Genomic DNA, 15,016 nt, shown 5'->3' with positions numbered 1-15,016 from the left:
CTCCCAGGCTCAAGCGATTCTCCGGCCTCAGCCTCCCGAGTAGCTGGAATTACTGGCGCCCACCACCACGGCTGGCTAATTTTTGCATTTTTAGTAGAGATGGGTTTCACCATGTTGCCCAGGCTTGTCTCGAACTCTTGACCTCAAGTGATCTGCCCACCTCAGCCTCCCAAAGTGCTGGAATTACAGGCGTGAGCTACCATGCCCAGCCCCAAAGTGGTAAATTTTACGTTATGTAAATCTTACTGCAATTAAAAAATCCATAAAGCATGTATTAGAAAAGTTCTTGTTATGTAGGAGATGTATAAGTGCCTGCTGTCTTTAATGACAAGCTCTTTAAAGGAAAGAGTAATGGAGTGATGTGACAAATTGACAACTATGGGCACCGAGTTACTTTTAGGGGGACAAAGATATCCTAAAATTAGATTTTGATGAAAATTACATACCCATGTGAAGATACTAAAAAACACTGAATGTTACACTTCAAATGGGTTTACTGCAAAGTGTATGAATTATATCTCAATAAAACTATTAAAAGAAAAAATTTAAATTATATAAGATTACTGTTAAATAAATTATACTAAAATGTATTAAGTACTCAAAACTCATGACTTCTAAATTGTTTTACTACATTTTACTGTTACCTATGCTCTTGAAGTCATTTACTGAATCGTGTGTGTGGTGAAAATACTATATAATGACATGTTCCCTAACTCCACATTCAGTGATCTCATACTTTTAAATTAAAATTGGTCATGGTACCGGTATTTACACCATGGAAAGAGACATTCGCTACAAATCCAGGTGTGATTTATTGCTATATTGATTGTCTAGACTTAAGAAAGTGGGGTAGAAAACATTAATTCAGGCTGGGCGTGGTGGCTCCCGCCTGTAATCCCAGCACTTTGGGAAGCGGAGACGGACAGATCACCTGAGGTCAGGAGTTCAAAACCCGCCTGGCCAACACAGGGAAATCCTGCCTTTACTAAAAACAAAAAATAAAAAAAAAAATTAGCCAGGCGTGGTGGTGGGTGCCTGTAATCCCAGCTTCTCAGGAGGCTGAGGCAGGAGAATCGCTTGAACCCAGGAGGTGGAGGTTGTAGTGAGCAGAGATCCCACCACTGCAGCCCAGCCTGGGCAGCAGAATGAGACTCCATCTCAAAAAATAAAATAAAATAAAAAAGAAATATTAATTCAAATTCAAAAGTGTGTTGCTCTACAGATGCTACATTATGAATAGCAGAAAAAATTGAAGAAATTTTTTTAGTATTTTAAAACCATTATCCAATTCAGCAAAGAAGGATAAGTGAAGTTTTGACATGTCTTAGTTGTTTCATTTTCGCCTTACTTCTTAATAAAAATGAAAATATCAACCAATATTCATGTTGCAGCTACATACTACAATTTTATACTGCAACAATGGTTTTGTAATGGATGTAATAGTGCAGCAAAAATCAGCAGAAGCATTAGGTAAAAATTCACTATCTCAACTTTATAAGAAACAGTACCGTGTATACTGTTCTTCTTATTTGTAAATGCTACGCATATTTCAGAGCAATAATAAATAATCTGTGTGTGTATATGTATAGGTGAACAGTTTGTTTGTTTTTCAGAGAGCCAGTTGTGAACCATTTTTTTTTTTTTTTGAGACCCAGTCTCGCTCTGTCACCCAGGCTGGAGTGCAGTGGTGCGATCTCCGCTCACTGCAAGCTCCGCCTCCCGGGTTCAGCCATTCTCCTGCCTCAGCCTCCCGAGCAGCTGGGACTACAGGCTCCCACCACCGCGCCTGGCTAATTTTTGTATTTTTAGTAGAGACGGCGTTTCACCGTGTTAGTCAGGATGGTCTCGATCTCCTGACCTCGTGATCCGCCCGTCTCGGCCTCCCAAAGTGCTGGGATTACAGGCGTGAGCCACCGCGCCCGGCCAGTTGTTAACCATTTACCAGCAGACCACCGGCTGCTGAACTGTGGGCTCCAGAGTGAGACCACCTTGGGTCCTTAAACAGCCTTAACTGAGTTTCTCCCCTAGCCGCTGCTGCCCAAAGAAACATCCAGAGCAGGGTGCTCAAACCTGTTGCTGGGAAGTGAGAATTTCTGCAGCCAAAGGTTGCACCTGCCCACTGAAGATGGGAAGAGGGAGAATTACTGCAGCCTTATCTCCTTTGCTGAGAGTGCCTGCTGGCAAAAGACACTTCATCTTACTTTGCTTAATTCTTAGACAGCCAGTCACACTTGGTTATTGTTTTTAGTTTTACATACTAGTATTGAATTATTTTTATGGGTGTTATTTCTCAATTAGTGTATTCCTTGGAGACAGCCCAAGTCTTTAGAATTTAACTTCTCCTTGGCTATAATCGCTGCTGCCACACGTACCACCTAGGAGCTGGTTTCATGTTCCTCTGGCTACTCCTGCCCATGGGACCTTCGGAACAGCTGCAAAGGGACACCACGCTTCCTCATATGTGGTCATAGGTTGTGAGTATGACCCCAGGTTGTCAAGAGGGATTCGCTGGACACCAAGGAGAACACACAGACACCTTCAACCATGAGTATCCCTTGGCGATCCTTGGGACCGACAGATGTGAGTCCTTATTATGAAGGTCAGGAGCTGACCTTGCAGTCACCGCACTCTCTTCCAGACTGCCCTCCAGGCCCCCTGCCTCATCAACCACCTGACTGGGGGCAGCTAAAACAATAACAATGGGAACCACTGACACTGACTGAGAGTCTAGCAAATGCCAAACTCTCTTCTAAGTACTTTATTATCTCATTTAATCCTTAAAACAGTTTTTTGCAACAGTTCCTATTATCAATTCCCCCTTTGTAGTTGAGGAGACTGAGCTCAGAGAGATAAATAATTTGCTCAAAGTCACACGCCTGGCAGCCTAGCTCCAGAGACCGTACTCTTATCTACTATATTAATAATCCCTAAATGGGTAAGAACTTCACTCACCAGCTGCCTGAGGGTTCCTGGATGGAGAAAAACTAAGTAGCTACAGTCACAGATTACTGATTCTTCACTCTTCAGATGAAGACCTGTGATCTCATCAGGGTCACAAAAGGAGTCAAGACTTGACTTGCTGTCTCTTTTCTGCCTGTAAACTTGAGCTTATCCCTTCTAAGCCTCAGTTTTCTCATCTATAAAAGGAGAATGATAGTATCTACCTATGACGAGAGTTGAGTGATTGAATGATGTGCATGTAACACAGGAAAAGCAATGGTACTGACTTACAGGGTTGCTATAAAGATTTGGTGTAATTGCACTTAAAAAGCCATAAGCACTGCATGGTACAAAGTAAGTGCTCAATACATGGTATCTGTTGAAATCATCATCACTATTATCATCATTATCATCAACATCATCCCACCATCACCACCGTCACCATTATCACCATTATCACCATCATCATCATCATCACCAGCATCACCATCACCATCATCATCATCATCACCATCATTATCAACATCATCACCATCATTGTCAACATCATCACCATCATTGTCAACATCATCATCACCACCATCATCATCATTACCATCATTATCAACATCATCACCATCATTGTCAACATCATCACCACCATCATCATCATCACCATTATCATCGTCATTACCATCATCATCGTCATCACCACCATCATCATCACCACCATCATCAGTGTCATATCACCATCATCATCACCACCACCTCCATTATCATCACCACCATCATCATATCACCATCACCATCAACATCATTACCCGCGTCTTCATCACCATCACGATTATCATACTACCATCATCACCATCGTCACCATCACCATCATCATCAACATCAACATCATCACCCTCATCTTCATCTTCGTCCATGATCATCATCATCAAACTTTCTTTCAGAAGACATTTATGTCTCTGTAAAAGATATGGGGTATGCCAGGCACATCCTTGGTACCCCACAAATATTAGCCCTTCCTCTCCTTCCCAAAGGCCTAGGGCTTCAGGTCTCATACACATCAACCTCTTACAGGCCCATTCTGGCCTCTCCCAGCTCTCAGTCAGAGGTCCTTGCTCTGGTAGACAGAGCTACATTCCCTTCGCAGAAAGAACTTATGCAAAATATAGCTGGGTTGTGGATACAAACTCCTTCCTCTCTTCTCTCTCTTGGTTGTGTAGCTAACAATTTCCCTCCCCTTCAAGGCGTGGCCCCATAGGCCCTCTCCATCAGCCCATGCCTGTCTCCACTGGCCATGGCATGGTTCGTTCAACTGCACAGTGCCACACACACTGTAAGGAGAGCTTAACAGGAACCTGTTGAAATCTAAATCTCTGATGACTAAGAGAATGGTTAAGTCAAGTCTGGTGCATATATCTCCAATTATCAGGCAGCCATTTTAAATGATGGGTCATCTCTTATCCATATGGAGACATGCTTTTGTTTTGGTTTGGTTTTTCCTGGTGACTTGATCTTAGCTGCCCATTTTTGTGGATATAGGTGAATTGCTGATGCTTTCCATATTGAATTTAAATGACACTTAAAATGACTTCAGAAAGATCACATTATGATTCAGTATTGTAACTCAAAATCATTGTGTTCAGAGGAAGGCATAGACATGGCCTGATGTATGATAAATCTATGCCTAAGTCAAAAGAGCCTTTGTAATAGATATAAAATAATACATTCTGAGAGAGAAGACATTTTTGGATCATTATATAATTAACAATGTTCTTCCCACTCTTGGTGAAACATAAAATAACAGTACATCTTATCATTGATTGATTGCCTCACATATTTATAAAATACAGCATATGAGGCTTTTGTAGTAACATAATAATGTTGTCCAAAATACCTCAAATTGCACATATAGTATGATCACAATTGGAAAACTGCAAAACAAAACAAAACAGGATACAGAAAAGAAAGACTGGAAAGAAAGAAACGTCAAATGTTAATGGAGCCTGTATTTGGGAGGAGAAGAAAGACGGAATCCTCTTTGGCTGGTGGAGGGAAGGGAACGCATTAATAATTTTTGGTCCATCACTCTTGAATTCAATTACCAAGCAGTTTGGATGATTTTCCTCCCTACTCCGGCAGAGTATTTAGAATCCTTGGAGTGCTGTGGAATACCAATGTTGGAAGCATTGCCCCAGGGAAAGAGAGCTCTACCTTTCTCTTAGACTGCAGGAAACAGAAATCCTCAAAGCTGTGGCAAAAAGAGTGTCCAAAGAGCGTCCAAAGAAAAGAGGCAAAATGGAGAGGATGGAGAGGGAGCAAGAAGAGTGATTGAGAAAACTCGTGCAGCTGAAGGTCAAAACAGCGGTCACTGGAGGGAAGACAGAAGCCAGGAGCAGAGAAGTCCAGTGGGGTCAATCGGAAGGGGTGGGTGGCCTGAAGAGGAAGGACGGGGTGAAGGTGATGGCCAGGCTCGAGAAGGCTGGAGGGGGGAATTAAAGCCAGGGAAGGTGGTGATTCACATTTGCTACCAAATGTAACAGCTTCATCTATTTCTCCCGGCAGCCTCCACCTACCCTTCCAAAGACAGACAGAGAGTTCACCAAAATCTGCTAGAGGTTAAAAGGGCAGGTTTTAGAACCAAATTGCTTGTGCTGGAATCCTCTGCCTCAGTTTACTTGTAGAATGAAGAGAATGTTATTTATTTTACAGGGTTGTTTTTACATGTAAAGACCTGTGAACACTGCATGGAGCAAATAAGTGCTCAATGCATGTCACCTGCTCATAATATCATTGCCACCACTGTCATCATCATGACTTTTACTTAGAAGATAATATTCATGTCTTTGACTAATTTTATTTGGGATGGAGTCTCGCTCTGTTGCCCAGACTGGAGTGCAGTGGTGCCATCTCAGCTCACTGCATCTTCTACCTCCCAAGTTCAGGCGATTCTCTTGCCTCAGCTGGGATTAGAGGCATGAGCCACCGAGCCCAGCCCAATATTCATGTCTTTCTAAAACACCAAATAACTTTTGGATAAAGTTGGGGAGTGGGCGAGTAGATAAACATGTTTTAAATAGGAAGCACACAAAAGCAACAGGTATTCACCTATCGCCCCTTAGAGGGGCAGAATGTCTATACCTAGTAATGCCAGCTGATAAAAGAAAAACAGTTCTTGAAATGAATGCCGCCTCCTTCCTGGTGAGGATGGTAGAGGGTGGGCTAGAGGTGGGAGGGTGTAGTAAGACTGACAGAATACCACTGGTGGATAGCAAGGTGGGGCGCAGATTTCTGAGATCTCAAACACAGCTCCCCTTTCCTGTCCTTCCAACTTTTTTGAAATTGAGATGCAGAATTTCCAAAATAGCTCTATTTATAGCTTAGTGCCCAGTTACAGGCAGACATTAAAGAAGTCCCACCCACATAGGCTTTGGAACAAGCCAGGGATCGCAACACACCCCATCAACACCTCAGTTGTGGTGAATGTGTCATCATTTCCCTGTCTTGATGCACCTGTCAGAAACAACAGCATTTGTTTGGCTCTAGAATGCTACCTCGTAATTTGGAGCCTTCTGTTTTCAGGAGGTTGCAGCTGCCAAAGTATCTTCCAAATGTGGAGGGGCCCCTGAGCGGTCGCAGCAATCCTTTGGCCAGACCAGTCTGCAGGCTGGCCCTAAGGTGATGGTCCAAGTCATCCTGCACACTTCTGCTGCTGCTCTTTGAACCCATGCTCACCAAGGCAGCCAGACAGATCTTTATAAAACATCACTGCCCTGCGTGAAGCCCTTCAGTGGCTTCCTTTATTTTTTACAGTGAAATCCTAGCTGGTATCCACCATGATCCCCTATCCCATGCTATGCCAGCCATACGGGTCCCTTTCTTGTTCTAGCTCACAAAGAGACAGCTATTTTCTGCCTCAGGGACTCTGTGCTTCTGTTCACCTTGCCCAGACCATTCTGCCCCATGCAGCCTTTGCACTATTTTTGATTCTTGAGTTCAAACATCATCTCCTTAAAATGGTCTTCCCTGACTTTCCTCCTCCCCTGCAGTTGCTTCCACAAGGCCTAGTTTAATGCTCTCATCATAGTTTCTATATCTTGTATACTTACTTGCTTACTTGCCTATTGTCTTCTTCCTCCAAATCATGGAAGTCCTGTTAAGTCAGAGGCCTTTTTGTTTTTGACTTATCATTTTATTTCAGCACTCAGCTCTGCATGACATCCAAAGGATGACAGCTCAAGGAATGAATGAATTAATCAACCAGTGAATGGATAAACCAATCAATTAATGAGTGAGTGAATGTAGCCTTAAGCTTCTTGAGTTGGGGAAGACAAGACCTTTATGGGTTCCCCTCTCCTGACCCCTAGCTTCCAGAGATAATTAGAATGGTGTGGGTGTCTTGTCTTGGAAGGGGAAAAGAAAACCAGGTGAGGGCTGGAGAGGAGGGGATGCAGGTGACCATAGCATCACCCCAACTTGTGGAGGACCCCAGGGACTGACAGGGACCTGAAGTACCAGAACCCTGGCCACACCATTAATTTATTTCAACACTTGAGAAAAAGTATGCATATGGCTTCTGCTGGGTACTGCCACTGACTGTGTTCCCAAGATGACATGGAAGAGACACCATTAAACAAGAAAGGGCTTGTGGTGGTGGCTTTTCATTACTGCTTTGTGCCTGCAATTGAGAGCCTCTGTTTTAATCCACAGCGGGAAGAGTAGAGCTGGCAGAAATTGTTAGGTTCGCCCAGTTCCAAAGGCCCTTCTCCTTCCCCTTTCCTTCCTCGGGACCAGAGAGAGTACAGAATGAGAGCCTCGGTCTAGATCCCACCTCTGCCACCAGCGTGCTGCCTGGGACAAGAATGTCTCTCACATCCTGGTTAGGAGAACAAGCTTCTGAACCAGATAGGCTGTGGTGATCGCAGTCACATCACTGATGAGCAGCGTGAACTGGGGTCCTATGCTACAATTCCCTGAGCTTCAATTTCCTACTTAAAACGAAGTGGGTAATATACTCCATTCATAGACTTGTGAGGGTTAAACAACCTGTACAAAGTGCTTAGCACAATGCCTTGGACAGAGCAAACAACTAATAATGTCAGCCATCCTCTGCAGTGGCAGACACGCTCCTTTCTGAGCCTTAACATCTGACTTTAAAAAAGGAGAAAGGGAGCCGGGCACGGTGTCTCGTGCCTGTAATCCCAAGCTAGGTGGAAAGATTTCTTGAGCTCAGGAGCTCAAGACCAGTCTGGGCAACAAAGCAAAACCCCTTCTCTACTAAAAACAAACAAAAGTTAGCCAAGTGTGGTGGCATGCACCTGCAGTCCCAGCTACTCAGGAGGCTGAGGTGGGAGGATCCCTTGAGCCAGGGAGGCAGAGGTCGTAGTGAGCCAAGATCATGCCACTGCACTCCAGCCTGGGCAACAGAGCAAGACCCTGTCTCAAAAACAAACAAATAAAAAAGACAAGTTGGAGCCACATTTGTGTTTTCCAATGGTGAGATATGCAGAAGAGATAATTTGAGGCGATAGAGTGATCTCTATGCATCCCTTCCAGTGATAACATTCCACACAAGTAGATTAAGCTCACTGGTTTTATTCAGACCGGTCATCCCCTGAAACAGATGGAGATCTGAAGTAGGATTTGCAGTGAATCAAACAGATTATTGCCAAGGGGTGACCAAGGGCTGAAATGCTATCCCTGTCCAGCACCACCTTGGGAACATGCACACTGCTGGGTCAATGTGGGTGCTTCTTCTAGCAGGAGACGCCGGGGCTTTACGAGCCGGTGAACACAGTTCCCTTTCCCTGAAAAGGACAGAAATGGCTCAGGGTTGGGGACGGCAATGTGCTCTTTCATATGAGTTTTTCAAGAGAAGTCTTTCTTCAGGCCAATCTGCAAACCTTCCCTTGAACTCAAACAGGAGGTGAGTAGATGGTAAGTGATGTTCCCATTTCACATACTAAGAAAACATAGCAGAGAAGCTGTTAGATAAAATGACTCTGAGACCACACCTTGAATTTCATACCTTGAATTTCTATTGCGTTGCTCTTCTGAGAAGCTTGGAACACTCACCCAAATTGTGAAATGACTTGGCCCCGTCCTCACAGTCATACTGAGACCAGGATTAGAGCCTGAACATGTGACATCCCCAGTCAACAACACATGCATCAATCATACTGAGGTCCGACATTATGTCAATACTGGCGTATTTATTAGTTTGTGGTCTTGCTGTCACCTCCTTCCTTTACCAAGTGGTAAATCGGTTACGTGAAACCTGCCTTCCAGCCGAGTGTGGACGGCTGGGGGCGTATCAGTGGTTACCAATCACCAGAGTACTGCCAAGAGCCCCACAAAGGAGACAGAGGGGATGGGAGGTTATTCAAGAAATAGGCTGTCTGATATGGCTTGGAAATCACGCACACCCTGATTTAACTATAAACCTAACTGTGTGACTTGGGGGGAATCATCACCAGTTTGAACTTCAGACTTCCCATCCTTGGGATTGGTAACCACAGCTACAGTAAAGATAAAATGTGAGCTTCTTTTCTTTTCTTTCCTTTTGAGACAGTGTCTCCAAGTCTGTTGCCCAGGATGGAGTGCAGTGGCGCGATCTCGGCTCACTGCAACCTCCGCCTCCCGGGTTCAAATGATTATCCTACCTCAGAATCCTGAGTAGTTGGAACTACAGGCATGTGCCATCACGCCCAGCTCATTTTTATATTTTTTTGTAGAGACAGGGTTTCACCATGCTGGCCAGGATGGTCTTGATCTCTTGACCTCGTGATCTGCCCGCCTCAGCGTCCCAAAGTGCTGGGATTACAGGCGTGAATGACCGTACCCAGCTGAAATGTGAGTTTCTATGCAAAGTGCCTATCCTAGTATCTGGCACATAAAAGGTACTTATAAAATGATTCTCTTCTTAGGTAAAGGCTTGGCACTCTGTGCTGGGGAGTCTGCCCTGAGGTCTTTTTTGACTATTGCAAAAATTAGCTTTCTCAGCACCCTGTACATGTCTCTTTGTTAATGCTTATTATACCATGCTGGGATTGTCAGTGTAAACAGCTGACCACTCAGTAGGACCAGGGGCCTCTTAGCAGCAGGCGTGGTGTCTGTCTACGTCTGTATTTGCAATGTCTACTCTGTGCTGTCCAATATGACAGCCACCAGACACATCAGCTACTTAAATTATTTAAATTACAAAAAATTAAAGTAAAAATCCAGCCCCTTGGTCATACTAGTCACGTTTTAAGTGCTTAGTAGTTACACAGGGCCACTGTCCCGCACAACGTCTCCAGAAAGTCCTCCGTTTCTTTGCACAAAGTCCTGTGAGATGACATTGACACATGAAAGGCACAGAGTCAGTGTAACTGTCTTCTAAGTAGGAAGGACGAGAGGGAAAAAAAAATACAGCCTCATTTGAACAATGGCATCATGGACCCTAAAAACCAAGAAATAATGATTCTGAAAAAACAATCACTGAAATTTTCCTGACCTAAACTTCATTCCCAATTTTCCTCATTTTAATGACATTCATCCTAAAATTTCACGCAAAATGTGAAGACACACATACTCTGTAAAAATGAGATTTGGTGAGTGATATGGTTTGGCTGTGTCCCCACCCAAATCTCATCTGAAACTGTAATACAAACTGCAATCCCCACATGTCCGGGGAGAGAACTGGTAGGAGGTGATTGGATGATGGGGGTGGTTTCCCCCATTCTATTCTTGTGATAGTGAGTTCTCACGAGATCTGATGGTTTTATATGGGTTGGTTTCCTCCCTCCCTCTTTCTCTCCCTCCCTCCTGCTCTTGCCTGCTGCCATGTAAGGTGCACTTGCTTCCCTTCCGCCATGACTGTAAGTTTGCTGAGGCCTCCCCAACCATGCAGAACTGTGAGTCAATTAAACCTCTTCTCTTTATAAATTTCCCAGTCTCAGGCAGTTTTTTATAGCAGTGTGAGACCACACTAATTTAGTGAGCTAAACATCCACGCAGACTCCAAATCTGTTCATTCCACAGAGATAAGTGTGGCACACACTACTGCTGCTAAACTGGTCATCATGTCAAGCTTTCCTAAACACTATTTTCCAGGCGCTATTTATGTATCATCATATTTAATTCTCACAAAAACCACTGGAATCCCCATTTTACAGATGAGAAAACTGAGGAATAGTAGGTATGAGTTGACCCAGGTCACACAGTAAGCAAGTGTCAGAGGCAGGACTCAAGGCAGAGGGGCTTCGCCCGAGATGCCAAGGTCCCATCCCAACCACTGTGCTTACTGCCCAATAAGAGCCAAGTCATCCCAACCACTGTGCTTACTGTCCACTAAGAGCCAAGCCAATGTAGCCTGTGCTGCTTCTGTTCACCCACAATCCTTAGACACAAAAGTTGTTTCTAGAAGAAGGACTGGAAAACGTCCTTCTCAGAGTATGGAATCATTTCTCTAACCTAACCTGTGCATTCCTTCTCTCCCTTTTACTTCCCAGTAAGTTCTAAGTCTGGAAGCTGCATTAAGGTTTTCTGAACTAGCCATGGTGTTATACTCCTATAGGTTTAAGACCATCTTTGGAACACACAGTTGTGTCCTGCAGAGAAAAATACATAAATGAGGAAACTAGTAAGTGTCAGTCATCACAGTGTCTTACGTTTACAGTAGTGATGGCCACTGATTGACCTTGTCTTTGAAGGATTCAAGCTCTTACAGGGGCTCATGATATACTATTTACCAACGTCCAATAAGACAGGGTTAAAAGGGAAGATCAAATCCACTCATGGATTCAGTAGAAAGTAGTGGACCAAAAGCCACTGCTCCATTGGCTAAAGGAAAAATAAAATCACTAGTAATGATGCTAATGATTATTACAATAATACCCACCACTGAATGAATACCTGCCCCCTAGGTGAGCCATTGCTCGCACCATATTACTAAGGCCCACTTCTAAAAACACATTTTCATCCTCACTGGAGCATGGTGGAGTTGCGGGGAGATGTGGAGGAGTGAAACACCATGCCCTTCAAGGTTGCAGACGGGCTGAGCAATTTCAAAGCCCATACTCTCTCTTTACATCCCACTCCCTCGGAGGGTGCTACAGTGACTTCTCTGTTTCAACAAGAGATGAGGAATGAGTCTGGGTATCTCAGTTCTTGGAGCAGACAAGCCACAAAAGAACATTACTTTGGGGTAAAAGTCAGGCCCTGTTTTACTCATCGAAAAGCTGCCCAAAAACTACACGGTGGTGGTGGGGGGGGGGCGGGGCGGGGGTGGAGAGGGGATTACACACTGTGATTCTCAAAGGCATTGCTGTGAACAGTCAAAACACTCATAAATTTCAAACCCACAAGATATTTTTGTTTTGTGATATTACTGGCCAGGCTGAATACAGTCCTGATAATCTTTCAGTTCGATGAACAGGCAGGAGAGAGGAGAGCAGTTAGGGAGGCAAAAGGAATTGAGGTATTTCAGGAACCAGACACTTCTAAAAATACAGCCACATTTGACGGAGTGAGTTGGTGACTGTGTCACTCCTCCTCTCCTGAGCCTGAGATGGCTCCCCACCCTCAGGAGTGAGGGCTGTGATGCCTCTCACCAACTGCCCAACTTCCCTACCTTTCTAGTCCTACCTGCAGCCCCTCTCCAAGCACACACCACATATATCCGCTACAGGGGGATCGCAGGCTGTCCATGAGTGCTACCGGCAAGGGTGACGTTTCATTTGTCTTCGTGCTCTGCGATAAACATCTGCTCAATAAGGGGACGGATTTGCAGAATGTGCATGTGATAAGAAGCACGGGGTCTCCTGGGAGCACCTCACAGTTGAGAACAATGTCATGTGCCAGGAATTGCCTTATGCTATATGTGCACATGTGTGTGTCGGCGGTGGGGGGGGGGGGGGCGCATGTACAGGCACAGGCGAGCGCGCGCACACACACACACACACACACACACACACACACACACACACACACACACAATGGGTCTTTCAAGGAACTGCCCGAAGTCTGGGATTACCTCACAACTCAGAACAACGCCATGTACCAGGAACTGCCTTATGCTATCGTATGTGCACGTACGTGTATGTGTGTGTGTGTGGGGGAGACATGTACAGGTGCACACGTGCACACACACACAATGGGTCTTTCAATAAACTGCCCGAAAACCCGACATGAGACACACCAACATGGATTCCAACACCTGTCATCATTCAGAACTCTTTTTTTTTTGAGACACTGTCTCGCTCTGTCACCAGGCTGGAGTGCAGTGGTGCGATCTCGGCTCACTGCAACCTCCGACTCCCTGGTTCAAGCGACTCTCCTGCCTCAGCCTCCCGAGTAGCTGGGAATACAGGTGCCTGCCACCATGCCCAGCTAATTTTTATATTTTGAGTAGAGTCAGGGTTTCACCATGTTGTCCAGGATGGTCTCCATCTCCTGACCTCATGATCTGCCTGCCTCGGCCTCCCAAAGTGCTGGGATTGCAGGTGTGAGTCACTGCACCTGGCCCAGTACTAATTTTTAATTAAAACCTCCAGCCCTTCTTTCAGAAGGACCTAGACAGGCTTCTTTCAAGGAACAGGAAAATATCAAGTTGATGTTGTGTAGACACCAACATATCCATGTGCATCTTTAAATACTGCGAAAAGAGTCTCATTTCAGCCACATGCCTTCAGAGTCATATTTTCAGATTCTATGAAGGACCCGGGAAAACTGTGTTAAATTCCAATTCTGGATCTCCCATGAAAGTATGCGAATGATGCCAACAAAGGTTGAATACAATAATCGTTTTGCAGCCAAGCCCCCTCTTCAGAATTCACATGCAAAGTACTGCCTGATCCCAATTAGCTCAAACTTGTTTTTGCTTCTCTTTGTTTGTCACCTCCTGCCCACCTTCCAGGGACTCCTCATTTTGGGTTATTTGTTCAGACTTCAACTCCAGACACACCACTGTGATTTCATTTTTAATAAACACTATCCAGTGAGTAGCGGAAAACAATGAGAGGCACCTGCATTCTATTATAACTTCTCATTCCACCCACGAGTGCGGAGCTATGAATAACTGAGAGCTCCACTAGTCTAAAAATAGTAACAGCGTTTTCCCATCAACACAGCATCATCCAACTTCAGCTAACACGAGGGACAAAGTACCCTGCTGCCCCACTGTTTAAAATGAGGGAGAAATGTCCCCAGGGGAGCCAAATGTCTGCTGTCTGCAGCCAATGACTTAGCCATGGGTGGGGCCAGGGGATGGTCCGTTCCATGCTAGGAAACAGCTGAACATTCCTGAAATCTTAGGGATAGGGAGTGCTAATGACTGACAGTCCAGGAGCCAGAGCCAGAAGTTGTAGTGGAAGGAACATGGGGTGTGGAATCAGAAAATACACTCAGGCTCCACTTATTAATAGAACAAATACATATTAAGTGTCCAACAAATGTTTAGGTACTATTCTAGGTGCTTAGGATACCAACAAAATCGTCAAAAGCCCCTGCCCTCATGAAGTTTACAATCTAGCCACTCACTAGCAAGTGAGCAAGTTACATAATTTTTCTTTTTTTCTTTCTTTCTTTCTTTTTCTTTTTTTTTTTTTTTTTTTGAGACAAGGTCTCTCTCTGATGCCCAGGCTGGAGCACGGTGGCATGAGGATAGCTCTCTGCAGTCTCAACCTGCTGGGCCCAAGCAATCCTCCTGCCTCCACCTCCTGAGTAATTGGGACTACAGGCATGTATCACTGCACCCCGTTATTTTTTAGATTTTCATTTTAAGTAGAGACAAGGTCACGCTATGTTGTCCAGGCTGGTCTCAAACTCCTGAGCTCAAGCAATCCTCCTGCCTAAGCCCCCCAAAGTGCTGAGATGACAGGTGTGAGCCACTGCGCCTGGCCAAGTTATCTAGTTTCTTTGAGCCTCTGTTCCTCTCCTGTGGAATAAGCTAAAAATACGCCTATGTCCCAGTGGCTTGAAGCCTAGAATTAGCTAGTAGTAGCCATGCTGGTGATAACAATACCACTTTTTCGTTTGTCTGTTTAATCTCTTCCAATGTATTTGTTACCTACAAAAGGAAAGATAATAACTTCACACTGGAGAACCC

General features: G+C 44.7%; 1 protein-coding gene and 1 pseudogene across 3 annotated transcripts in view; both read right to left on the bottom strand.

The window, feature by feature from the left end:
• WWOX (WW domain containing oxidoreductase) overlaps window positions 1-15,016 on the bottom strand; it is a 1,124,793-nt gene that overhangs the window by 422,834 nt on the left and 686,943 nt on the right. The window lies entirely within an intron of this gene.
• LOC102138128 (small ribosomal subunit protein uS3-like) overlaps window positions 1-15,016 on the bottom strand; it is a 143,148-nt pseudogene that overhangs the window by 105,689 nt on the left and 22,443 nt on the right.

Source organism: Macaca fascicularis, chromosome 20 (genome assembly GCF_037993035.2).
Source record: "Macaca fascicularis isolate 582-1 chromosome 20, T2T-MFA8v1.1".
Lineage (NCBI taxonomy): Eukaryota > Metazoa > Chordata > Mammalia > Primates > Cercopithecidae > Macaca > Macaca fascicularis.
Note: the sequence above shows the minus strand (reverse complement) of the source record. Positions and strands in the feature narration are given on the sequence as shown.